Source organism: Pongo abelii, chromosome 12, assembly GCF_028885655.2.
Source record: "Pongo abelii isolate AG06213 chromosome 12, NHGRI_mPonAbe1-v2.0_pri, whole genome shotgun sequence".
NCBI classification, from domain to species: domain Eukaryota; kingdom Metazoa; phylum Chordata; class Mammalia; order Primates; family Hominidae; genus Pongo; species Pongo abelii.
In genome coordinates this window covers 94,486,819-94,514,691 of record NC_071997.2, presented here as the reverse complement: position 1 = coordinate 94,514,691, position 27,873 = coordinate 94,486,819, and the positions used below count along the sequence as shown (strand labels likewise).

The 27,873-nt window shown below is 41.0% G+C and overlaps 1 long non-coding RNA gene and 1 other non-coding gene across 7 annotated transcripts in view; both read left to right on the top strand.

Moving 5' to 3' along the window:
• LOC100936539 (uncharacterized) overlaps positions 1–27,873 on the top strand; it is a 94,381-nt gene that overhangs the window by 28,761 nt on the left and 37,747 nt on the right. For 2 of the 6 annotated variants that reach the window (XR_010136197.1, XR_010136194.1), the window contains exon 4: positions 9,390–11,416. The exons of 2 other annotated variants lie outside the window; for them this stretch is intronic. This is a non-coding gene — a long non-coding RNA (uncharacterized LOC100936539). Of the gene's footprint in view, positions 1–9,389; positions 11,417–15,039; positions 18,235–27,873 lie in introns of those variants that run through there. 2 more of the 6 variants (XR_010136195.1, XR_010136192.1) reach the window with 2 other exon arrangements.
• Positions 8,989–9,095, top strand: LOC112132253 (U6 spliceosomal RNA). Its single transcript, XR_002914047.2, has one exon. It is a non-coding gene; the product is annotated as a U6 spliceosomal RNA (small nuclear RNA).

The window sequence follows — 27,873 nt, the reverse complement described above, 5'->3', positions numbered from 1 at the left end:
ATTTGAACCCTTAATACCATTTCACAGACAACAGAGACTACCTCTCTAGCCTTTCTTCTCTTAGCTTTAGTTTGGATAGTTTCTACTATTCTGTCTTCAAGTTCACTGATCCTTTCTTTTTCAGTGTCCACTCTGCTGCTAAGCCCATCCAGTGAACTTTTTATTTGAGAAATTTTGTTATTATTATCATTTTCATTTCTCTATTGAGTATCCATTTGTTTACTCATTATGTTTATCTTTTTATTTAAACCTGTAAACATATGCATAATGGCTGTTTTAAAGTCTTTGTCTATTAATTCCAACATCTCTGGGTATGTTTCAATTTTTTGTTAATATTTTTCCTGGATATAGGTAACATTTTGCTACTACTTCACATATCTAGTAATTTCTGATTGTGTGCTGGTTATTGTAAATTCTTGAAACTCCCTTCTCTTGGCTCCTGTGACACAATGATCTCTGGGTTTTCCTACTACTTCTTTGGGATTCTGTCCACCTTATTTAACACTCATTATCTTCTACTTGATTTTTAAATGTCATAGATCCTCATGGCTCAATCTTATATTTGATCTTTTCTCACACTATATTTTCTCTTTAGGCAGTCTCATCTGCACCCTATGCTTCAATCACCACCTACACACTGATGATTCAAAACCATATACATTCAGTTGAGACCTCTTCTTTGACTAACTTCAGACTAATTGCTACTTGTTTCAATAACACATCTATCTCACTATGTCCAGAACCAATATTGTGATTTCTCTGGCCTGCCTACATGTGCAAACACACACCACACACACACCATATGAAATAGAAAACTTCTTCTAGTGACATAAATTTCAGTGAATTACACCACCATCACTTCAATTATGCATGTTTGAAATATAGACACCTTGACACCTCTTCCTTCCTCATTCCCCATATACATTCCATCTTGCAATTTTGTTGATTTTATACTTCCACTTCTCTCCATTGCCATCTCTCTCTGCCACTATCCAGTTTTTAGCTCCCACCTCTCACTTGCATTATGAAATAGCTCCAAATTTATTGTGCATCTAATCTTTCCCTGCTACAATCCATTCTCCAAATCATTGCCAGCATTACATTTTAGAAATGCAAATCTAATAATGCAAATCGAATTCATTCTCTCTCTCTACATGCGCACACACACACACACACACAGTTTTAAAGAAGGCTAAATTGTTGTCCATTGCTTTTTGGATGAAAACAAAAATCATTAACATGGGCTGGCCCCTACCTGACTCATGTTACCATGCTTTCCTTGCTCTCTTCTATCCCTCTCTGTTGTCTTGGTCCTATCTCTTCTGGATTTCCTGGAGTGTATCTGCCTCTGGTCTTTGCCTGTGCTATTCCATCTGTATTAAATGCTCTTTTCTCTCCTCATCACCTCCTCCAAACCTGAAATCAATTGTCCTTTTCTGGGGGAGGCCTTCCCTGAATTCCTTGGCCAGTCAATCTCACACTTATGCTCACATTGGCACAATGTACCTCTCATTTGTAGTCCCCATAAGATTTGTAATTTCACATCTATTTCCATGATTCTTTCATTGAGGTATGACACCCCTACTGAATTATAACTGTCATGAAATCAAGAATTGTGTCTGTTTTGGCACACTCATATTTCCAGTATCAATCATAGTATAGATGTTTAATAAATATTTACTGAATCAGTGAATAATGAATAAAAGGCACTCTTCCATGATTCTTTTTTATACTCATGCTTAGCTCTCACTCTACCTTTCTAACAAACGGCCTAAGCAGAGGAGGATGCTAAAGGGGCTGCTAAGGCAGCAAGAAAATCAAGTAACACAGAAACAGAGTCAGTTGGTTCTTTGCACTTAGGATTCTCTGAAGAATTTTTTGCTTCTGCCTTCAAACTTAAACTGGAATATTAAAACTGATCTTTTGGTCCCTGGAAGATGAAATACAAACCATCATCAAAAAGTATCTACTAGAGAGAGAAAGGATGGGTTACCCAAAAAGGGAAGCCCATCAGACTAACAGCGGATCTCTCGGCAGAAACTCTACAGGCCAGAAGAGAGTGGGGGCCAATATTCAACATCCTTAAAGAAAAGAATGTTCAACCTAGAATTTCATATCCAGCCAAACTAAGCTTCATAAGTGAAGGAGAAATAAAATCCTTTACAGATAAGCAAATGCTGAGAGATTTTTGTCACCACCAGGCCTGCCCTAAAAGAGCTCCTGAAGGAAACACTAAACATGGAAAGGAACAATCAGTACCAGCCACTGAAAAAACATGCCAAATTGTAAAGACCATCAAGGCTAGGAAGAAACTGCACGAGCAAAATAACCAGCTAACATCATAATGACAGGATCAAATTCACACATAACAATATTAACTTTAAATGTAAATGGGCTAAATGCTCCAATTAAAAGACACAGACTGGCAAATTGGATAAGGAGTCAAGACCCATCAGTGTGCTGTATTCAGGAAACCCATCTCACATGCAGAGACACACATAGGCTCAAAATAAAGGGATGGAGGAAGATCTACCAAGCAAATGGAAAACAAAAAAAGGCAGGGGTTGCAATCCTAGTCTCGGATAAAACAGACTTTAAACCAACAAAGATCAAAAGAGACAAAGAAGGCCATTACATAATGGTAAAGGGATCAATTCAACAAGAAGAGCTAACTATCCTAAATATATATGCACCCAATACAGGAGCACCCAGATTCATAAAGCAAGTCCTTAGTGACCTACAAAGAGACTTAGACTCCCACACAATAATAATGGGAGTCTTTAACACCCCACTGTCAACATTAGACAGATCAAGGAGACAGAAAGTTAACAAGGATACCCAGGAATTGAACTCAGCTCTGCACCAAGTGGACCTAATAGACATCTACAGAACTCTCCACCCCAAATCAACAGAATATACTTTCTTTTCAGCACCACACCATACCTATTCCAAAATTGACCACATAGTTGGAAGTAAAGCACTCCTCAGCAAATGTAAAAGAATAGAAATGATAACAAACTATCTCTCAGACCACAGTGCAATCAAACTAGAACTCAGGATTAAGAAACTCACTCAAAACCGCTCAACTACATGGAAACTGAACAACCTGCTCCTGAATGACTACTGGGTACGTAATGAAATGAAGGCAGAAATAAAGATGTTCTTTGAAACCAACAAGAACAAAGACACAACATACCAGAATCTGTGGGACACATTCGAAGCAGTGTGTAGAGGGAAATTTATAGCACTAAATGCCCACAAGAGAAAGCAGGAAAGATCTAAAATTGACACCCTAACATCACAATTAAAAGAACTAGAAAAGCAAGAGCAAACACATTCAAAAGCTACCAGAAGGCAAGAAATAATAAGATCAGAGCAGAACTGAAGGAAATAGAGATACAAAAAACCCTTCAAAAAATTAATGAATCCAGGAGCTGGTTTTTTGAAAAGATCAACAAAATTGATAGACTGCTAGCAAGACAAAGAAGAAAAGAGAGAAGAATCAAATAGACACAATAAAAAATGATAAAGGGGATATCACCACCGATCCCACAGAAATACAAACTACCATCAGAGAATACTATAAACACCTCTACCCAAATAAACTAGAAAATCTAGAAGAAATGGATAAATTCCTCGACACATACATCCTCCCAAGACTAAACCAGGAAGAAGTTGAATCTCTGAATAGACCAATAACAGGCTCTGAAATTGTGGCAATAATCAATAGCTTAACAACCAAAAAAAGTCCAGCACCAGATGGATTCACAGTCAAATTCTACCAGAGGTACAAAGAGGAGCTGGTACCATTCCTTCTGAAACTATTCCAGTCAATAGAAAAAGAGGGAATCCTCCCTAACTCATTTTATGAGGCCAGCACCATCCCGATACCAAAGCCGGGCAGAGACACAACCAAAAAAGAGACTTTTAGACCAATATCCTTGATGAACATTGATGCAAAAATCCTCAATAAAATGCTGGCAAACAGAATCCAGCAGCACATCAAAAAGCTTATCTACCATGATCAAGTGGGCTTCATCCCTGGGATGCAAGGCTGGTTGAACATATGCAAATCAATAAATGTAATCCAGCATATAAACAGAACCAAAGACAAAAACCACATGATTATCTCAATAGATGCAGAAAAGGCCTTTGACAAAATTCAACAAGCCTTCATGCTAAAAACTCTCAATAAATTAGGTATTGATGGGATATATCTCAAAATAATAAGAGCTATCTATGACAAACCCACAGCCAATATCATACTGAATGGGCAAAAACTGGAAGCATTCCCTTCGAAAACGGGCACAAGACAGGGATGCCCTCTCTCACCACTCCTATTCAACATAGTGTTGGAAGTTCTGGCCAGGGCAATCAGGCAGGAGAAGGAAATAAAGGGTATTCAATTAGGAAAAGAGGAAGTCAAATTGTCCCTGTTTGCAGATGACATGATTGTATATCTGGAAAACTCCATTGTCTCAGACCAAAATCTCCTCAAGCTGATAAGTAACTTCAGCAAAGTCTCAGGATACAAAATCAATGTGCAAAAATCACAAGCATTCTTATACACCAGTGACAGACAAACAGAGAGCCAAATCATGAGTGAACTCCCATTCACAATTGCTTCAAAGAGAATAAAATACCTAGGAATCCAACCTACAAGGGATGTGAAGGACCTCTTCAAGGAGAACTACAAACCACTGCTCAATGAAATAAAAGAGGATACAAACAAATGGAAGAACATTCCATGCTCATGGGTAGGAAGAATCAATATCGTGAAAATGGCCATACTGCCCAAGGTAATTGATAGATTCAATGCCATCCCCCTCAAGCTACCAATGACTTTCTTCACAGAATTGGAAAAAACTACTTTAAAGTTCATATGGAACCAGAAAAGAGCCCGCATCGCCAAGTCAATCCTAAGCCAAAAGAACAAAGCTGGAGGCATCATGCTACCTGACTTCAAATTATACTACAAGGCTACAGTAACCAAAACAGCGTGGTACCGGTACCAAAACAGAGATATAGACCAATGGAACAGAACAGAGCCCTCAGAAATAATGCCACATATCTACAACTATCTGATCTCTGACAAACCTGACAAAAACAAGCAATGGGGAAAGGATTCCCTACTTAATAAATGGTGCTGGGAAAACCGGCTAGCCATATGTAGAAAGCTGAAACTGGATCCCTTCCTTACACCTTATACAAAAATTAATTCAAGATGGATTAAAGACTTACATGTTAGACCTAAAACCATAAAAACCCTAGAAGAAAACCTAGGCAATACCATTCAGGACATAGGCATGGGCAAGGACTTCCTGTCTAAAACACCAAAAGCAATGGCAACAAAAGCCAAAATTGACAAATGGGATCTAATTCAACTCAAGAGCTTCTGCACAGCAAAAGAAACTACCATGAGAGTGAACAGGCAACCTACAGAATGGGAGAAAATTTTTGCAACCTACTCATCTGACAAAGGGCTAATATCCAGAATCTACAATGAACTCAAACAAATTTACAAGAAAAAAACAAACAATCCCATCAAAAAGTGGGCAAAGGATATGAACAGACACTTCTCAAAAGAAGACATTTATGCAGCCAAAAGACACATGAAAAAATGCTCATCATCACTGGCCATCAGAGAAATGCAAATCAAAACCACAATGAGATACCATCTCACACCAGTTAGAATGGTGATCATTAAAAAGTCAGGAAACAACAGGTGCTGGAGAGGATGTGGAGAAATAGGAACACTTTTACACTGCTGGTGGGACTGTAAACTAGTTCAACCATTGTGGAAGTCAGTGTGGCGATTCCTCAGGGATCTAGAACTAGAAATACCATTTGACCCAGCCATCCCATTACTGGGTATATACCCAAAGGACTATAAATCATGCTGCTATAAAGACACATGCACATATATGTTTATTGCGGCACTATTCACAATAGCAAAGACTTGGAACCAACCCAAATGTCCAACAATGATAGACTGGATTAAGAAAATGTGGCACATATACACCATGGAATACTATGCAGCCATAAAAAATGATGAGTTCACGTCCTTTGTAGGGACATGGATGAAATTGGAAATCATCATTCTCAGTAAACTATCGCAAGAACAAAAAACCAAACACCGCATATTCTCACTCATAGGTGGGAATTGAACAATGAGAACACATGGACACAGGAAGGGGAACATCACACTCTGGGGACTGTTGTGGGGTGGGGGGAGGGGGGAGGGATAGCATTGGGAGATATACCTAATGCTAGATGACGAGTTGGTGGGTGCAGTGCACCAGCATGGCACATGTATACATATGTAACTTACCTGCACATTGCGCACATGTACCATAAAACCTAAAGTATAATAATAATAATAATGATAATAAAAGAAAAAAAAAAAAAAGAAAAAAAAAAAGCATATTTAAAAAAAAAAAAAAAAAAAAAAGAAAATGTGGCACATATACACCATGGAATACTATGCAGCCATAAAAAATGATGAGTTCATGTCCTTTGTAGGGACATGGATGAAAGTGGAAATCATCATTCTCAGCAAACTATCACAAGGACAAAAAACCAAACACCGCACGTTCTTACTTATAAGTGGGAATTGAACAACGAGAACACATGGACACAGGAAGGGGAATATCACATTCCAGGGACTGTTGGGGGGAGGGGGGAGGGATAGCATTAGGAGATATACCTAATGCTAAATGACAAGTTAATGGGTGCCGTACACCAACATGGCACATGTATACATATGTAACAAACCTGCACATTGTGCACATGTACCCTAAAACTTAAAGTATAATAATAATAAAATTAAAAAAATGGGTACAAGGAGGTGGGTGTAATGACTTGAAGGAATGATCAGAAGTAAGAAAAGTATAATGTATAAGTGCTTCTAGAGATGGCAATAAAGGTATTTGACTGGAAAAAAAAAAGTATCTACTGTTGGGACTGGTGACTCACTTTGTCCTTCCCTCCTGTAAGCCATGAGAAGGAATCAAAATGATTCTGTCATCAAGGGCATCACAAATCCTGGATCTTCACCTGATTTTTAATGCTTCACGTCTAGCACAAGCACTTTCATTTTGAAGGGATTCCATACTATATTGTCTAGCCCCTGGCTGGGTTGGGATATAGTTATCTTGGTGGAATAGGATCAGCATGTATAAGAGCGGGATATTGGTGGGCACTGTATTGAAAAGAGTAACCCTGGGAAGGTGAGGGTGATTATTAAGACCAACTCTGAAGCAATGACTGGTGACCAGAAATGAGTTGATGTCAGAAATTTCTACAGAGATGGTGATAGCTTATAAAGGTGAAAATCCAGTAAATATTCTGGGTTTTAAAAACTCAAGTAAGGGAAGAAACAAGGGATGATGCAGAAATTATGTGTAGTAGAAAAGGCAGATGTCAGGGGTAGAAATACATCACCAGGCAACTAAGGCCAAGTACGTGCCCATCTGGAACACAACGCAGAATCTCTTCAGTGAGTTGGCTTTATTGGTTTTAGTCATTTTTATCTATTCCTGATGCTTATGTGATACTTTCTGTTTCTGTTTCTTGGGTGAATTTTGGTATCTCAAACACACACAAGGAGAAAGACAGAACAGAAGTTCTTAGGTAGTTTTTTAGTAATAGAAGTTCTTAGATTTTTTTTTTTTTTTTTAGTAAGAAAGAAAAGTACTGGGAGAGATTGATCGTTCCTTATACAAAGGCCTTCATTCCTCACAAAAATAGAACTTTCAGTCAAGAATTTGGTCCTTTAAAAAAGAAAGAGGAAGAAAAGAAAGCATGAGCTCTATCCCTCTTTTGACTAAATACTACCACTGACTTTCCTGTTTGGAATTAAAGGCTGTCTCTTGTTCCACAGGGCAAATGCATACTTTTTAAAATGCCACTTGGCCCCTTGGGTTCCCCATTCTCAGTAGAAAAACAAAATGGTCATTAATTTATTTTGACATGCAAACTTAGCTGAACATTTTTTGGTGATTCAACCCCACAGATGTAAAGTGAAAGAGTTCCAGAAAAGCAAGTGAGAGCCATGAGATTACCACAAGTCTGTGAGCACATTTTTTTCAAGGCTTACAGAATCCCAAAGCTTGCCTTTGCTTCAGGAAAAAGAACTGGTTGACACCTGAGAGGTTTCAAGCCACAAGAAGCTGAGGCCCATTGTGAGGAGGGCAGGGACAGTGGGGCCAGGCCACATGCGACACGTCACCCACCTCCTGCCTCACCTCCCCCGCTGAGATGTCTGCTGGGTGGGAGGAGGCTCATTGCCAGAGAACAGTCTGGTGTTTTCTGTTCCTGCTGCAGGAAGTCCCCCTTCTCCTGCCACCCCCGCAGCTCCTCAGCCTGGAAACAACTTTTAGAGAGGAGAAGGGAAGCAAAGCTTTCAAAAGCAGATACCTGTGGGGTTTGGAGGGGCCCCTTGTTCAAGTATTTCTCCCCCAAAATTGAAAGGATACTTCAGATTCATTCATTTTAGTTTTGATGTGTCTTCAATAATTAAGAAGCCACTAAGAAAATTGACCCTGGGAAGACAAATTCCTGAAGCTGAGTCAGATACAGCCAGCTGTTACCATATCATCTGACCCTGAGTTCCCTCTGACCTCATCTCTTCCCACCTCCTGTCTGTCTGACTCAGCAGAGGCCACACAGGCCTCCCTGCTGATTCGAGAATGGCTCCCACCTGAGGCCTTGGGCCCCCGTTGTTTTCGCCCCCACATACCCATCTGGCTTCCCCTTCACTGCTTCCAAGGCTCTGCTCAGAGAGCATCCTGTCAGACCAGTCTTTCCTAGACATGCTGAGTATAACCTTCCCCTATTTCATTTTCCTTCGTGGCACATTTTACCACCTGATACGTTCAATGAGTCTATGTTTGTAGCAAGTCTCGCCTGACTAGAATGTAAGATCCACACGAGAAGAGACTTTCTGCTCTACCCTTGGCACATAGTGGGTGCTCAAAAAATATTCAAGTGCTCGCTTCAGCAGCACATGTACTAAAATTGGAACAATACAGAGAACATTAGCACGGCCCCTTCACAAGGATGACACTCAAATTTATGCAGCATTCCATAATTTCGAGAAGTGCAAATCAAAACCACAATGAGATAACATCTCACACCAGTCAGAATGGCTATTATTAAAAAGACAGAAAATAATAGATGCTGGTGAGGCTGCAGAGAAAAGGGAAAGCTTATACGCTGTTAGTGGAAACACAAACTAGTTCAGCCACTGTGGAAAACAGTTTGTAGATTTCTCAAGGAACTCAAAATAGAACAACCATTTGACCCAGCAATCCCACTACTGAGTATATACCCAAAGGAAAGTAATTCATTCTATCTTAAAGACACTTGTGCTCGTATGTTCACTGCAGCACCATTCACAATAGCAAGGACATCGAATCAACCTAAGAGCCCATCAGCAGTGGACTGGATAGAGAAAATGAGGTACGACTATACCATGGAATACTATGCAGCCATAAAAAAGAATGAAATCATGTCCTTTCAGCAACATGGATGGAGCTGGAGGGCATTATGACCTCTATAAATGACCTAATGTAAGAACCTAAAACAAAATATTGCATGTTATTACTTGTAAGTGAGGGCTAAACATTGAAGACACATGATCATGAAGATGGGAACAATAGGCACTGGGGATCACTAGATGGGGAAGGAAGGGAGTGGGGGGCATGGGCCAAAGTGCTACCTGTTGGGTCCTATACTTATGCCCTGGGTGATGGGATCATTAGGATCCCAAGCCTCAGGGTCATGCAATTTACCCATGTAATAAACCTGCATGTGTACCCTTTATGATAAAAGTTGAAATTAAAACAAACATAAATAAAATCATGAGTACTGTTTCAAAAAATATATTTGAGGAAAGAAGGAAGGAGAGAGGGATGGAGAGATGGAGGAAGGGTCATGGCCCTGAGAGAATACAGCACAGGTGAGGGGTGAGATACAGAGTGAGATAGGAGCTGAATGGGGTTTCTGAAACTAGACATGGAAGACACCAAAAGAAACATTCCTACTTCATCTTTCCCTGTGCCTGGGATAATTTACTCCTGAATGGTAAAGATATGTCTTGGTTTCATCTGTGTTAAATTAACCTGGACAATGTTACAAGCTGGCATTGCTTCATAAGCTTGACCTTAGCTTTCAAATAGGACCTTGTTCATTGCTCAATGACCAAGTCACAAAGTTGCATAACGATATTGGCCCACAGCCATGTTATTGCAAACATGGCAATGACTGGCCAAAACCAGGTGTGCTCCTTACATTTCTGACCAGGTGAAACTCTCAGAGAGCTCCTCACCATGAGAACTAAGTCACTCTCCCAGTGCCAGGAGCCAGGACAATTATGGGGCTTTACCTATTGTGTGTTCTTGCTGCTAACCAGCTCCCAGGCATAGGCTTCTGAGAAAGAGTGTAGGCACACAAGCTGCAGATCTCTCCTCCCTTTATCCTCTCTCCCCTTCCCCAAACCCACAATAGCCTCTTCCATAGTGCTTATTCTTTTGACCCGTTCTGATCTGCTAGCCTAACTATTCCGCAGCACCTTTAGGAAGATAGGTCTTCCCTGACCCTCAGTCTGAGGTCTAGAGGCCCTTCTGCTTTGCCTCACAGGCATCTTCCCTCCTCCCCGGTCCCCTAGACCAGCCCAGCAGCAGCCCGTGCTGCCTCTGAAGCCCTCTCGCAGTGCTAGCTGATGGGAACCCCATGGACTCCTGTCTGCTATACAAATGGAACAGACTTTCTTCAGAGCCAATCCCAGCTGCCCCCCTGAAGCTTGTTGCCACAGTGATTTTCAGTCTCATACCAGATTCTGATCTCTTCTCTTGCCCAACTTTGGTGCTGCAGAGTGGATCAACTTGTCTTATACTCAAGTCATCATTAAAATTTACAGAAAAAGAATTAAAAAAAAAAAACAACTAAAAAATCGCCTTGCATGCATATACCTCAGAAGGCCTTTGGCCTAATGATAATGTGTGACATTAAGGCAAATAACAAAAAAAATATAATTTTTCCATTTATTTCTTTCTTTGAGTGGGCTCAGTTGCAGATATATGAATCTGACCAGGGTCCTGATCACTTCCTGCTCCCAAAGACCACCCCTTGAGCCTGTAAGATCCAAAGTCAACTCAATGGATTAACGTGCAAGTCTAGCCTGAGGTAGTAAGACATGGTTCCCTCTGAGATGCCAGGAAAAGACCTAGGGCTTCCCTGAGCTCATGCCCTTGGGTAAGCCATGGCCTGGCCTGGCCTTTTAGAGGTTGTGCAAGACCAGCCTCTGTGATCTGCGAAGGCCCTGAGTCCCAGACATCATCTCCAACAGTGACCTAGATCCAGTGCCAGCATGACGAGAAAGTCCCCTCTGCTTTAACCTTTACATGAAAAGAAACTTTGAAATGACCAATCCACATTTTTTTATTTTTTTTCTGCTTTCCACAGCCCTTTCCTGTCTGTAAAACCAACCACCTCTTCTTGGCTCATCAGAACACTCATTCTATTTTATGGAATAAAGTGCTGCCCAATTATAGAATCAAAAATAAAGCAAATTAATGTTTTTTCATATATATTTTAAAGTTTTTATTGATACATAGTAATTATACATATTTATGGGGTATGTGTGATATCTTGATACAGCCACAGAATGTGTAATGATCAAATCAGCGTATTTAGGATATCCATCGCCTTGAACATGTATCATTTCTTTGAGCTAGGAACATTTCAAATTTTCTCTTCTAGCTATTTTGAAATATACAATACATTTTTGTTAACTATAGTCACCCTACTGTGAGGCTGAATACTAGCACTTATTCCGTCTAACTATATGTCTGTACCTATTAACCAACCTCTCTTCATCCCACACACCCTTCATAGCCTCTAGTAGCTACCATTCTTTTCTCTACCTCCATGAGATCCATCTTTTTAGCTCCCACATATGAGTAAGAATATGCAGTATTTGTCTTTTGGTGCCTGGCTGATTTTACTTAACAAAATGCCCTTCAATTCCATACATGTTCCTGCAAATGACAAAATTTCATTCTTTTTTATGGCTTAATAGTATTCCTTTTTGTGTGTGTGTGTGTGTATCACATTTGCTTTATCCATTCATCTGTTGATGGACACTTACATTGATACCATATCTTGGCTATTGTGAATAGTGCTGCAATAAACATGGGAGTGCAGGTCTCCCTTTGATATATTGACTTTTTTTTCCTTTGGATAAATACCCAGTAGTGGGATTTCTGGATCATATGGTAGTTCTATTTTTAATTTTTTGAGAAACTTCCATAGTGTTTTCTATAATGGCTATACTGATAAATGAATTTAATAAGGTTGCAGAATACAAAATCAACATACGTAAATCAATAGCATTTCTATATACCAATAATTAACTTGCTGAAGAAGAAATCAAGAAAGTAATCCCATTTAAAATAGCTATAAAAAATTAATTGTCTAGGAATAAATTTAATCAAATTTAATAAATTCTTTCTGATGAAAGAAATTGAAGAAGACACAAACAAATAGACATTTCATGCTCATGAATTGGAAGAATTAATATTATTAAAATGACCATACTACCCAAAGTAATCTACAGATTCAATCTCTATCAAAATACCAATAACATTCTTCACAGAAATAGAAAAATAATCCTAAAGTTTATATGGAACTACAAAACACCCCAAATAGCCAAGCAATACTGAGTAGAAAGAACAAAGTGGTAGGCATTACACAATCTGACTTCAAAATATGCTACATTTGGTTACATATAGTAACCAAAATGGCATGGTATTTAGTATAAAAAGACATATAGACCAGTGAAACAGAATAGAGAACCCAGAAATAAATCCACGTATTTATAGCAAACTATTTTCAACAAAGGTGCCAAGAACATACACTGGGGAAAAAATACTCTCTTCAATATATGGTGCTGGAAAAACTGGATATCCATATCCAGAAGAATGAAATTGGATCCCTATTTCTCACCATATACAAAAATCAACACAACATGGATTAAAGACATAAATGTAAGATCTGAAACTATAACACTACTAGAGGAAAACACAGAAGAAATGCTTCATGACATTGATCTAGGCAAAGATTTTATGGCTAAGACCTCAAAAGCACAGGCAACAATTAAGATCTTTAAGCCAAATTTGTTGTAATTTTGTCTTATGACACTAGCAACACAAGTGAATTTAGAACCATTTGTCTGGTCACTTACCATAGAATTAACCACCTTCAAAACATGTAATGACTTTACCACTTAATCCCTTACCATTTTGTTATGGTCAGGGATACTGTGGGCCAGGTATTCAATAAGGACACAGTAGAAATGGCTTGTCTCTGTTCCACAATGTCTTGGACCTTAGCTGGAAAGAAGCAAAGGCCAACGGTTACTTGATGGCTGGGAGCAAATATCATCTCAAGGCTCCCTTCCTCACAGGTCTGGTTCCTATGCTAATAGGACTCAAAGACTGGGACAGGTGACTCATCACCTACCCATGGCCTCTATACATGGGTTGGTGTGTTCACAACATGGTGGCCTAGGTATTCAGACTCAAGGCTCCAAGAACTAGTGTTCAAGAAAACTAAGAGTACGCTGCATCACTTTTTATGATTTAGCCTCAGAAGTCAAGCGGTATCACTTTTCCTACTCTACTGTTTGAACAATTACAAGCCCACTCAGATTCAAGTGGACTCCACGTCTTAATGAGGAGGAACTAAGGTCACACTGTAGAAGAGCACAGACGATAGGAGACATTGGCCATCTTTGGAAAATACAATTTACCACTCATCATGTGTTAATGCACAAATGAGGAAGTGCTATCTGCTCTTCTCCCCTCCTCAGCTCACCCTGCCTCTGTGTTTCCAGTCCTGATTATTTATAACACATGTTCAATATAACAATGATGTTTTGAAGCCCAAAGGAGTGAATCCTTTCCTAGCCTTTCAAACCAAGGTAAGGAAAAAGTGGAAGAAGACATTAAGACATGCAACTCTAAGGAACTATGCAAATTACACTAAGTAGAGGCCCTACAGATGTTTAACTTCAAGATTTCCAGAGGCCACGTGTGTGTTAGTATCAGAGAATCAAGTTTATATTGTCAATAAGTAGATGTTGAGAATATACAGGTGATCCCCACTATTTGAAGATTTTTGCATTTGTAAATTTGCCTACTGACTAAAATTTATTTGTAACCCCCAAATCAGTATTCACAGAGCTTTTGCAGGCATTTGTAGGCATGCACCAAGTGGCAAAATATTGAGTTACCTTATGTGTACATCAACAGATGAAGTTGAACAAGGCAATGCTCTGCCCTTTTGTTTCCATTCTCATACTGTAAACAAGTGACCTTCTATGGTCAACCTAGTGCCTTATTTTTCAAACTTTTGTGGTTTCGTTAGTAATTTCACTCTCTAAAAATGACCCTCAAGTCTAGTATTCCTAAAAACAATAAGGCTGTGATGTGCCTTACAGAGAAAATACATGTGTTCGATACACCTTGCTCAGGCATGAGTTAAGTGCTGTTGGCTGTGAGCTCAATGCTGATGAATCAACAATATATATTAAGTAAGGCATCTTTAATCAGAAACACACATAAAGTAACGTTATCTATTGATCAGTTGGCAAAAATGTAACTAGAGGCTCACAGGAACCTAAACCTGCATTTCTCTTAGGAGCAGTGGTTCAATATTTGCTAATTCATTGTTTGCAGTGACTTTATAGAGCATAACTTATATTACAAATAATCAGAATCAACTGTACTGTAGATCAGGACTTTTATAAGCCCTGGAGATACAACAGCGACCAAGCAGACCAAAATCCCTGCTCTCATAGAGTTTATATTCTAGAGGAGAGGGGAAAACATAAATGAAATAAATAAATAAATGATATATATGTTAGAAGGTGATAAGTGCTACGGGAAAAAATAAAGCAAGGGATGGGAGGTGGGAGTGGATATTCAAGGTGGCCTTTTTTGTTGTTGTTACTGTTGTTTTCTGTTTCTTTACTAGAAAAAAATGGTCAGGGTGGACCTCATTAAGAATCATATAACAGTTGAGACAGTTGATGAAAGAGATGAGGAAGAACACTAAGCAATTTCCTGGAAGACAGCAGAAGGAACAGCCAGTACACAGGCTGAGGATGTAAACAAACCCGCCATGTTGTGGAAACCAGGAGGAGGCTCATGTGCCCAAAATGGAGTCAGTAGGAGATAAGGTCAGAGAAGTAAGAAGGGGTCAACTCAATAGGGCCTGGCCCTATTGAGTCATTGTAATGACTGGGGCTTTCACGCTGAGTGAAAGATGATAAGCATCCAAGGGAGAAACAGGAGAGCAATTAAAAGAGTGTTGCAAAAATCTAGACTTGGAGAGTAAGTACCGCCAATTATAAGAAGTGGTTAGGTTCCAGATGTCTTCAAAGGCAGAGCCAACAGGATTTGCCAGTGGATTGCACGTGTAGTTGTGAAAGAAATAATGATGTCAAACATGACTCTAAAGTTTTTGGCCTGAGAAGCTGGAAGTTGCCATTCTAAGATGGAAAAGACTGTAGATCAAGCAGGTTCTGGAGGGAATTTCAATTCTACTCATTTTAAGGTGAGATGTCTACTTAATATCCAAGTGGAAAAATAAGGTAGGCAACTGGATATACAGGGCTGGAATTCAAAGAAGTCCAAACTGGTAATATACATTTTGAGTCCTCAGCATAAAGATGGAATTTAGAGACACGTAACTGAATGAGACCACCAAGGAATCGGTGTAGGAAGAGAAGAGTTTGAAGAATGGAATTCTGAGGCATTCCAGTGTCAAAAGAAGAAATGAGAAAAGCAGATTGAGAAACGTGGCCTCCTGGAAGCTGGATGAAGAGAGTCTTCCTAGAAAGAGTGAATGATTGCTGTGTCAGCATGCCCAGAACTGGGGTAGGATGAGAACTGGGAAGAGAGAAAGTCCTGATTTGTAGAGTTTGCCAATTTCCGTGTTGAAAATACTCCCACCAGAGTTGATTTCAAGCTGTTAATGTGATGTCATTGAATGCAGAGTTTAGAAGAGATGCACACAATTGGCTCTCAGGAGATATTGCAAACTGATCTCAGCAGACATTGCAAGCTGATCTCAGCACACCCCTGACAGCTAATGATATCCATTGCCTCAGCAGGCTTTGGCATCCAAGAGGGAACTAACTGCCCAAGCAAGTCTGAACCTGGCATGGCTGAATCTCTGTCATCTGGACAGGGCCAAGCAACATATATCTTCAATATGGTAGGCTGGCAACTTTCTCAGAGGGCAGCCCAAGCTGGGCTGGGCAAGAGGGGCTCAAAGAAGGATGTCATGGTCCTTGCAGCCAGACTCATGCTAACTTTTAGCAGAGTGCATTTCAGTAATGAACAGCCTGAGGGATGGTCCCTCAGCCAACACAGAATGCAGACCTCTCTGCAGGCTTCCCAGATCTTCCTGAGCACATCTTTGGTGTCTGATTCAAGAATGAGAGGGTCTGACTAGAGAGATTTAAGTCTCAGATGGACTTACCAAGCAAGTACACTAAAGTAATCTGGACACTTTAACAAATAAAAGCATAAGACTCTCTCTCAAAGAGTTGTTAAAACGAAATCTGATGAGAAACCTTCTTGGAAAATAAGTCTGCAGGCTTATGGGAACCTTGTTTCCAAATCTTTCTGTTAGTACTCCTGCCCACATCCTGAGAATTCTCTTATGTTCTCTCAGACTCCAGACCCTACTTCATACATTTCCTGCTGCCTAGACTTTATCATAACTGGTCTGATTACTGACACCATTTGGTTCCAGCCACTTAATTCCCAGCAGCCTGAAATGGCCACATCCCTAAAGCAAAATACCATTGGACTAGGAGGAACATCAACCTGCTTAAATTGTGGGCTCTGCCTTTCATTTACACACAGGAAGAATTTTCCAAGGAGGTTTGTTTTCCCTTCCCTCTCTGGAAGTCTTTAAATGTGAGATTTTCATTTTTCATAAAATAATAATTAACAACATACATCGATTACCTACTGAATGCGATGCACCATACAGGATTCTATAAAACATACAAAGAATAATTAGATGTCTACTTATAATGTAGTTGGGAAATTTGTCATTTTCTTAGATAAAATTCTGACCAATGTGAGTGCCCAGTGAATGTCTCAGAAACCAGGTACTGGAGGACAGTGAGACACAAGAAGCCCACAAAGCTGCAGTCTACAGGATGGATAAGATCAAAGGAAGGAAAAGGAATCTCCTATTTGCTTGCCACTTCTCTGTGCTAGAACTGGTTTAGACACTACATCTGTTTAATTACATCTCAATACTTCTTATTGCTATAAAAAAGGATTTTCATACTTCTATGAAAAGAGAGTGTCATTCCTTTTTACAAATGAATCAGAGTGGTAAAGCACTTAACCAAAATCCACAGAGCCAGTCAGTGGCAGAAGTGGGACCCCAACCGAGGAAAAGATCTCCAAAGTCCTATGTTTAACTCTTACTACCACTTCATATTGCTTCCCTTAGACTGAGAAGTCAGTCGAATTGTGCCACCCCTCTTCCCAAAGATACGTCCAAGTCCTAAATCCCTGTATCTGTAATGGGATCTTATCTGGAAATAGTATTTACAGATGTAATTAAGTTAATGTCTTGAGATGAGATTATCCTGGAGGTAGGGGCTGGACTGAGGAGCCAAATCCAATGACTGGCATCTTTAGAAGAGAAGGGAAAACAGACCCAGAGACCCAGAGGGAGGGCCATGTGAAGATGAAGGCAGACATTGGAGTTCTGCACCCCCAAGCCAAAAACACCAAGGACTGCCAGCACCCCGCAGAAGTCTGGAGAAGGGCATGGAATGAATTCTCCTTCAAGCCTTCAGAATGAACCAACCCTGCCAACACCTTGATTTTTAGACTTTTGACCTTCTCAACTGTGAGAGAGTAAATTTCTGTTGCTTTAAGCCACCAAATTGTTGTGATTTATTATGGCTGCCCTAGGAAACTAATACAGACAGTCAGGATGAGGTCAGTCTGCACAGAGACATGGGGGAAGAAAGAGAAGAAAAGATCACGAAATGTGACTTCTAAAGCTGAGCCAAAATAGGGTTCCTGGGAAGAGGGAGCTATGCTCTTTTTGCTGCCAGTGGCAAGTCCTGAACTCCCATGTCTTGGTTTGATTCCAACTGGCGTGTCATAAACTATTCAGTTTGACTCTGAATGCTAACATCTACTCAGTTTCTTCAGCTTGCTGGTTTAGCTGGTTTCTATTGTTTGGGCAAGTTTGAGCTACACAGACACAGCTCTTGGTATACTTGTCCTCAAATATCAGAGAACATCGAATCATTCAGGTGCATCTTTGTGAGCACACTGAAGAGATAAGCTTCTAAGAAATAAAACTGATATCACTGGCAATGCCTACCATTGGTCAAAAGTAACTTCCTCAATAGCTCTTGGTAGTGCCTAGTTCTGTTTTTACATGGAGGCATCAGATAAAATGCAATGATTCTAATAGAATTCAGCTATCATCATCCATTAACATATCAGTTCTGAGGGAAGCAGCTCTCTGGGGATTTATTGTGGAAGGAGAGAGGAGAGAAAACTTTATAGCCAAAGCAAAATGCAAAGAGATAGATCTATTTGAGAATCCTGGGCATTCAGGAATGTTAGCAAGGAATTGAGGAACAGACGGAAATGAAGATGACAAGGAATGAGAATAATCATGGTTATGTCCAATTTTTTGTGTGTTGGTGTTCAAGAACCAAAAGTAGCCACTTACTGAATTCTGGTTAGAGCTTACTAAGGACCTACTAAGGACAATGTACCCCATTAGGTGGGTGTACTAGAGCTATAAGGATGAATGAGTTCATCTGCTCATAACATAACAAGGCAAACTCTGGGGGTTGGGGGATGTGTATGTTGTGAGTCAGAGTAGAGGAAAGAAAAATGATGCCATATCCCTCAGCTTCTGGGAGGTGATCCCATCAAGAGTGCAGTGGAATTTTTAATGTTGAGAACCCCATGAAGTTCTGTAACCAAGTACCCCCCATTTTTCTAAGAGATTAGAGAATGAATTATATTTTATTTTCTCTTATTTTCTCTTTCCCCCTTTTCCCCTGTTCCCCATTTCATATTTAGCTCTTTAGAAATGCAATGATAATATTTTACCTTCCCTCCACCAGACATCCCTACAGGGCAAGCTTATCTGACTATGTGCTTACTTAAAAGCTCCAGGACAGAACTCTGTCCTACCAGGAGATTTCCTCAAAAGACAACAATCAATATGCAACCTAAAGTGCACCCACTATGAAACCCTCTCCCACCTGGAGAGTATCTCGAGACAAGGCCACTTTACAACCTAGTTCTGCCCGGGATGGTGCCAGCTCAACCACCTGGTAGATAAGACACAAATCGAGTCATGCAGACCCCCACCTGCTCACGCCCTCCCTTGCATGCCATTCATGCCAAGTCCCCTTTTAAAAGTTTCTGCTTTCTGCTCCAAAAGCAAAGTGGTACCCATAAGGCAGGCAGCCTGTACTTCCCTAAGCTAGCTTTGGAATACAAAATCACATTCCTTATACCAGACTCCGCTCTTGTTCATTGGACTATGCAGGTGGCAAGTGACTAAACCTGTATTTTGGTTACATTTCTACTGAGAGGAATCCAGGGACACCGATAACAGCCTAAGAGTTGTCTGGCTGCTCAGAGCTCTACACAAAGGTTGGGTATTTGCCAGAGGAGGAAAAGTGTGGCGTCTTTATATAGACCAGGGCTCACCGGCATATATTTTGCCATTTCCTGGGAAAGGAAGCTTCTGGCTCCTGGAGAAATGGCAGAAACTTGAACAGAGGATTGGTGAAGTCTTTTGGTTTATGTGGCCAGATGGTACAAGGTTCTTATCAGGAAGAAAAGCACACGGTGTCTTTCTTCACTCCTTTGGGTTTGGGAAACAAAAAAAAAATACACCAAAGGCAGTGAGGCCACCATAAAACCCAGAGTGGGGGCAGAGGACAGGATGCTGGGGAATTCAGGGGAAGGGCTCTTCTGAGGTCTGAGTTTCCCTGTATCTGCGCATTTATCCCAACTGAACTTTTCCACAGGACTGCTTCTGGCCTCCTCTCAGCCTAACCTCCCCACCTCTCCACATCCTGAGCAAAGGTTCCATGTGAATGAGCCCAGATGGAAAAACATTGGAGGAGTTTTTCTTCGTCACTACAGGCTGGAAGAAAATGGCAAATGGAGACAATTATTTGCTGAATTTGGTCTCTGTAGACTCATACTTTTTGCTCAGTTTTCATTATTTGAGGATAAAAATTGCTTTTAGGCCTGAGACTCAGCTAACTGGACAATTTTTCAGTTCATTTTTGAGAAGTAGGCATGGCCTTGGGAGAACATTTTTTACCCTCTCAGCACTCTCATTCCATCTCAGATAAAAATATATTAAGAAAATGAAGCCAACTGAAGCAGAGGTCAGGAGTGAAAGAAAAGTTGATATAAGAGCTTCAGCAACAGCAGCTGGCCCCAGGCACTAGCGGCTGATAAAGGAAACTCTGGGCAGAAGAGCATGAGATGAATGGGATATTAGTGAGACAAGCTGAGCTGGTCACATAGCCAAGTTTTGCAGGAGGAAAAAAGAGAGAATGGGAAATTAATTATAATAAATTCCTCCTAAAACCCTGAGAATTGGAGACAACACATAGGCTATTCAGAGGGCAATTTCTCCTAATTCTGCAAGGTCTTAGAGTACTTCTTACACACAAAGGAAGGTACAGGAACCTCTGCCAGCATATGGAATTGCCAACTTCAAGTCAGGAGAACTTACTTGTGGGCCTCCTGGAGATGGTTATGTGGACACAGATGATGGGTTTGCTTTCTGTTTAGTAAGGAGTTTAGTAAGGAGTAAACCTATGTTTGTTTGGTTCTCATACGCGTCTCTACGGCCTGCTGATATTTCCCTTGGCAGAAAATGAGTGCACTGACCAAGCCAAATGCAAGCAATAAATCCGGTGGTACTTTATATTGTATTAACTCCAGCGAGGAGTTAGAAGGCCTCAAGACAAACATGCCTATCATGATATTGGAGGTTCGCTGTTTGGAGGGCAGACCAAAACCTGGAGGGGTCTAGATATGAGGATCAGAGGCTGAGAAAGGGTATTGGGGTAGGGAGTGACTCCAACTTTGCTTTCAGCCACCCTTCTCAGAGGACGGTGGGCAGACCAGCAAAACCATCTGGAGGGGAAGTCAAAAAAATTAAGGTTCCAGGAAGGCTGAAAATGAAGAAGGCCTTTTCTAATAAAGTGAACAGGATCAAGAAGCTGCCAAATGCTGCTCACTCCAACCCCTTTTATTGGCAGTGAAGCAAGTCAAATACTTGCTAGGAACACTAGCCCTTTCTTAGAAGTGACTCTTGTTGAAAAAAACATCCTGTGCTTTGCTAAGTGATTTGTCCCTGAAGAACTCTATGAGTAAAAGAGACTCTAGCTGTGACTTTGGCCAAGTCAGGTGGTCTTGCTACTGATGAGGGGGATGAATCCTGAGCATTCTCTTTGATACGGAAAATAAAATGGACTAGGGTAGAAGGTATAGAATGTAATGCACTAGGGTTTTTTTGGAGGGGGGATAATCTCTGGGCAGGTCCCTACTCTTGAAACCTAGCCTGGAATAGGCTTTCACCTCTGTGCTGTTTATACTAAAACTGAATTGGCCTTAGGGATGGGATGGAAGGTAATTAGGTTTCCCTATTACCTGATGATTTTGAACCCAAACTATTCCCTTGTGGACACAAATGGGTATGGTGGAGTCAAATGCATTCAGTGAATTCTTCCCCTATTGTTTTAATCAAAGCATCGATTTTAGCACAGACTCACGTGCCAAACAAACTATTGAAAAACTACTGTGTTACACACTTAATGAGATGATCTACAGGGTTTCTGGGGGCTTGTCGTGGGACTGCTGCGGTGGTCTCCAGGGATGCTTAGAGGAAGGATATGGGAAGTGAGACATGTGAGTTGAATTGCCCCACTCCTAATAAGGCTGATAAATTGAAAAACCAAGGTATAGAAGTGACCTTTTACGTTCTGGGGCAACTTTTCATCTGTGCTTAATGAGAGAAATGAAAATCGGATGGATTTCCACTGAAAATTTTATGTCATGATTTCATATGAATGATCTAACATCCAGCTTTCCCCAGGAGCCAGTGAATTATATATCCAGCTGTGGAAACTGAAAACACCATGAGGCTGCTCATGTTAGGCACCTGCTGTAGAGAAAGACCTTTCGCATTTGGGAGGAGGGGCAGAAGACTTGTTCGTAAAACAGCCTGGTGGATGCTCTTTTCTGAGCATTTTTCTCTTGCTCTCTCTGCCTTGCCTGAGTTGTCTCTTCTCAGTGACTTCAGGAGACATACCTTTGGGCTATCTTCATAAATGTTTTGCTATGAATCAGGATTTAAGTCATTAGGGTTTTCACTCATGCCATTTAGGATACTGAAAACAAGGGTGTACTTTTCAGACATTCTGTCTTACACCTGTAGGTCACAAGTCTTTCATGCCTATGGTATTTTGTTACAATCTATATGGTTTACTGTTACATCTCTCAATCCATTGAAGTCTATTCCCTAAAAACTTGTAGGCATGGAGTAAATGTCAATTACAAATGACCAGAATTTAACAACAAGAAACTTCTAGGCAGGAATGTTATAGCCCATCTTCAGTTCTGGAGGAAAGCTGGGATAGTTCATAAAATAATTCTGTCTGATTTGTTTCTATGAGAATCTGTGTTTAGGGTATTTTCAGGAGAGAGGAATACACTTACTTGCTCTAAGGCCACACATCTTAAACCGAGATACATCTACTCTGGGTGGTTTGCAGCTGGAGTTTTCAGCTGAACTTTTAAAAACTTTGTTTAAAATGAGTTGCTTTACATTGGAACTTAATATCCTCAGTGGATTGAGATCGACATTCTGGGAATTGAAATTGTGTCTGGAGAAGAGAAAGGAATGTTGCATCTTGCAGTAGAGGCAGATGGGCTAGACAGGGATGGGGGAAGTCTTCTGAAAGAAAAGCAGTGAACAGTTGGGGAGGGGTTCAGAAATGGAGCTAGGGGACCAGCAAGAGAAAGGGTGGCCTACATTGGGATTTTTCTAGCTGCAGGATAAATCTAGTACATCTTTTTATATTGAAACTAAATACACATATTAAATAGAGCTTCATCTGGCAATGGCCTCGTGAGTGTTGGGCAAAGCTGCCTTGTTCTGATGCTGTTTCCTTCAGGCATGGGCTTGGGCTCCTCTTCTCATTCCCTCAAGCCCCCCTCTCTCAACTCAGATGCCTTTGTCAGCTTGACATAAGATCCTTTAATAAACCTAATGGCAAACATCAACGGGAAGCAAAAAATCCAGATCTCAACTATGGCATGAATAGTTGCAAAAGATCTAACTAAAGCCACCCAGCCACAGTGTGGCTTCCTTTCTGCACAAGTATTTTTGCTTCCTAAAAAAGGACCAACCTGGCCGGGAACACTGGCTCACGCCTGTAATACCAGCACTTTGGGAGCCTGACATGGGTGAATCACGAGGTCTGGAGTTCAAGACCAGCCTGGTCAAGATGGTGAAACCCCGTCTCTACTAAAACTACAAAAATTAGCCAGGTATGGTGGCGGGCACCCATAATCTCAGCTACTCGGGAGGCTGAGGCAGGGAATTGCTTGAACCCAGCAGGCAGAGGGTGCAATGAGCCGAGATCACGCCACTATACACCAGCCTGGATGACAGAGCATTAAAAAAAAAAAAAAAAAGGACCATCCTATACCCCATTCTCGGCATCAGTCATTCAGGTACTGGACAGACCTTAGTCTTAGAACCAGCATGCCTGGGGTGGGCTCTTACCTTCTATGGGCCTCAGCTATGGGGGAAAAAAAAAAAAAAGCATTAAACTAGGGGCTCACCAAGGGCCCTTCCAGCTCTAGCTCTCTTCAATTCTACATACAGCATTAAGGTATTTCAGGATATATCTCCCTGGCTTGTTGTTAGTCTCTTTTTACTTTCTCCAACTTTCCCTAAAGCAGGGAATAGCAAAGAATAGCAAAGAAACTTGGTGCTGATCTGCAGAGAGAGCCTCTCCTCAATTAGAGATTCTGAGCCAAGGGGTTTGTGTGACCTTTGGAACTCAACCACAAAGCCCTGGAAGAACTGGTTACCACCAGGACCCTAGAGAACAATCCCAATATAAGCCACACTTTCTCTTGTTGTTCTCCTATCTCCATTTTTGAACCTCTCCCCAACCTTTTACTGCCTTGCCATCTAAGTCTACTGTAAAAATGCAACATTTCTCCTTTCTCCTCTCTGTCCCAGGCAAAATTTCTATTTCTAGGACATTGATCTCAATCTGCTAAGAATATTGTGTTCTAATATAAAGCAACTCTTTTTAAACACAGAGCTCCACTCAAAACAATCTTCAGTGATATACCAAAAAGGAAGATATTTTGAATAAGAGACTTCCTTCAGATGAAATCAGTATAATTAATTCAAATCCCATCCATCCTGTCTTTACGTAGTCAAACTTCGCAGCAGGACAGAGATAATATGGGTTAGCCAAGCAGAGAAAAGTTTTCAGTCCTAGAAGAAAGAAAGTCACTGCTATCACCTCATAATAGCCCTGGAGCTACTCCCTCCAAGATCATAGAGCTTGTCAGCATAAATCATAGAGGAGCTGTTTGCATGCAGTAGAGGGACCCAGAGTGCCACCTGGCATGGTCCAACCTAAGAACCTAGGTGAGAAGCATGGGAAGCCAGGGGTTGCCATGAGAATAAAGGTAAAGAGACACAGTTTGTCTAATTCGTGAGTTTGCTTGGGGTCAGCTCTGCATGTCGAAATACCCCCTTCCACCAATTTTCTAGGCTTGGCTTGTCTCCACTTGCACTCCCGTAGATTTCAGCTATCATCCCTGCTTCCCTCTTGGGAGTTTTTTTTTCCTCTTGGGAGCGTTATTTAGGCTGCGGAGAACTTAACGCAATCATCATGTTGATTCATTTTCACAAATACTTATTAAATGTCTGCTTTCGCACAGCTCTGTGGAAGGGCCAGAGTGGTATATAATGCATGATCTCTGACTTAAAGGAACTTGAAAGTAACCTGTGCCCTAACTTTGTTACCAACAGGGAATGATTTTGGAGGTTCTGGGAGAAACAATCTATTAGGTTGGTGCAAATGTAATTGCTGTTTTTGTCATTAAAACTAATGGCAAAAACTGCAATTACATTTGTACCAACCTAACACTCCTGACACCTGAGAGCCAATTGCCAATCATTCCAGGATACACTGTGTGCACTTTGCTTTCTCACTGCAATCTTCTTTAAGCATTCATCTATCTCTCAATTTCCATCTAACTGAAACTGTGGCAGCAGCATTAGCAGCTGGTGGTGGTGGAAGACCTCCTGATTCCAGAAATTTCCCAGGGTGGCCCCCTACAGTTTGGATCTGCTGAGGAGCATGTGGAAATTCAAAGGCATGCTCTCTTATGGAGAACAGTTTGTTGGCGAAACATCATCCATTTGCTGCAGATCTGTAAACTGAAGTAGGCCTGTCTTTCTCGACACATTAAAAACTGGTGAAAAGCTTCACTGGTTAATTAGGTTAGTGATATGGTTTAGCTGTGTCCCCACCCAAATTTCATCTTGAATTGTAGCTCCCATAATCCCCACGTGTCATGGGAGGGACCCAGTGGGAGGTAACTGAATCATAGTGGCAGGTTTTTCCCATGCTGTTGTCATGATAGTGAATAAGTCTCACCAGATCTGATGGTTTTATAAAGGGCAGTTCCCCTGCATATGCCCTCTTGCCTACCACCATGTAAGAAGTGCCTTTGCTCCACCTTTGCCTTCTGCCATGATTATGAGGCCTCCCCAGCCATGTCTGACTGTGAATCGTTAAACTTTTTTTTCTTTATAAATCACCCAGTCTTGGGTATTTCTTCACAGCAGTATGAAAATGGACTAATACAATTAGTTACAAAATTAGGTTAATCACCTTCTCATTGAATGTACCTTCATCACATATATATAAATGATATATAGTGTACTTCATATAAAAGTGATTTGTTTTTTAAATGTATATATATATAATGGTTTGTGTACCTTCCCTGAGAATGTGGGCAACTGGAGAACTCTGGCCATGGGTGCAAAAGGGCCTCCCTTGCTGTTCCACGATGGTGCTTCCTCAGGCCCCTCTTCATCTCTCCTCTCCAGCCCCTCACCCTCTGCCTGGACTCAGGCCCTCATCTTCTTTATCTTGGATTGCCTATTCCAATACCCTCCAAGCCTGTCTGCTGCAAATCCAGTCTGTTTACAATTTACATCTGACCATGTTTCTCCCCTGCCTCAGACCTCCCTGAGACTCCCCATTCCCCAGAAGAGAACATGTGAGAAGCCTTACAAAGTACTGTCTGCCTCTTCAATATCACTTCTGCCAACCTGCTGCCTTGCAGATGGGCAAGAAGTCCCTCACACACCCCAAGCTGTTGCTCACCTTTGTGGCTTTGCAACTGCTGTCACCTTTTGCCCTCTGCCTATGCTTCATTTGGCTAACCCTACTCATCCATGAAGGCTCAGCCAGGGAAGTTCCCTGGCTGATTGCTCCCAAAATATGCTGTGATGGATAGCACCATCAGTGCGCTTCCATGAGGTATCGTAACTGACTGTGCAATGGCTCTCTCCTCACCAAGGACTGTGAGATCCTACAGAACAGGGAATGGGTATTAGTCATCACATCCCCAACATTAAGGACAGTGATTTTGCCTCCCGGGGATATTTGGCCATGTCTAGAGACATTTTGGTTGTCATAACTAGATGGGGGTACTACTAATACCAAGTAAGTAGAGGCCAGGAATGCTGTTAAGTGGCTTCCAATGCACACGACGGCCTTCATAACCAAAAGTTATCTGGCCCCAAACTGTCAATAGAAATCTTAATCTAGGACAAAGACTACAAACTTAATGCTGCTTAATGAATGATAAAAAGTGAATATATTTTACTGAACCAAACTCTGCCCTTAAGTAAGGTCCATGTGACAATTGTTGGATCATGAGAAAGAATTCAAGTAAATGTACTCCTTCTTTAGAACAAGTAATGGTGTAAGCGTGGTCTTTTATTGTGGATTTAAGTTTGGCTCCAGTTAACAAGGTATTTCAGGTATCAACTGAGCAACTAGGAATAATATACCGAAGGCTATTCTCTACACAGAGTAAGAATTTCTAGACTGAAATAAAATCAGAATGTCAGAAATAAAATAGGTGTTAAAAATCATCCAACTCGAGCTACTGATTTTACAAATGAAGACTCCAGGTCCTGCATGATAAAGTGACTCCCCAGGGACACCTAGCTAGGAATGACAGGGTCTGGGGCCAGTGAAAAGACAGCTTGTGTTATGACTTCACCAGAAATGAATATGAGACTACTGGGTCCACCTCTGGGATCCTAATAGAGATTGGGTCAGGGCTGGGGGTTTGGGAGAGGAGAAGAGAGAAATAGAGATAGCTGGGAGGTAGGCTTTGTTACATGTCTTGGTTTCTTTCCTGAACAGTCGGACCCTTCCTCACGTCTCTTGGCTACTGAGTTTGAGGACTGCCTAGTGCCAAAGTCTGTACTTTGATACTTTAGATCACACACAATTCAAACTTTTCCACCTTCTGGGGTCTCTCACTGGAAACACTATTAAAATTTTGGGCAAGACAATTCTTGTTTGCAGAACTGACTGTTTGGAATACCTGGCCTTTGCTCACTAAATATCTGTTGCATCTCCAGGCATGATTATTAGAAAACAAGCGAGGATATTTTCAAATGCCACCTAGGAGGGTGGTACTGCCT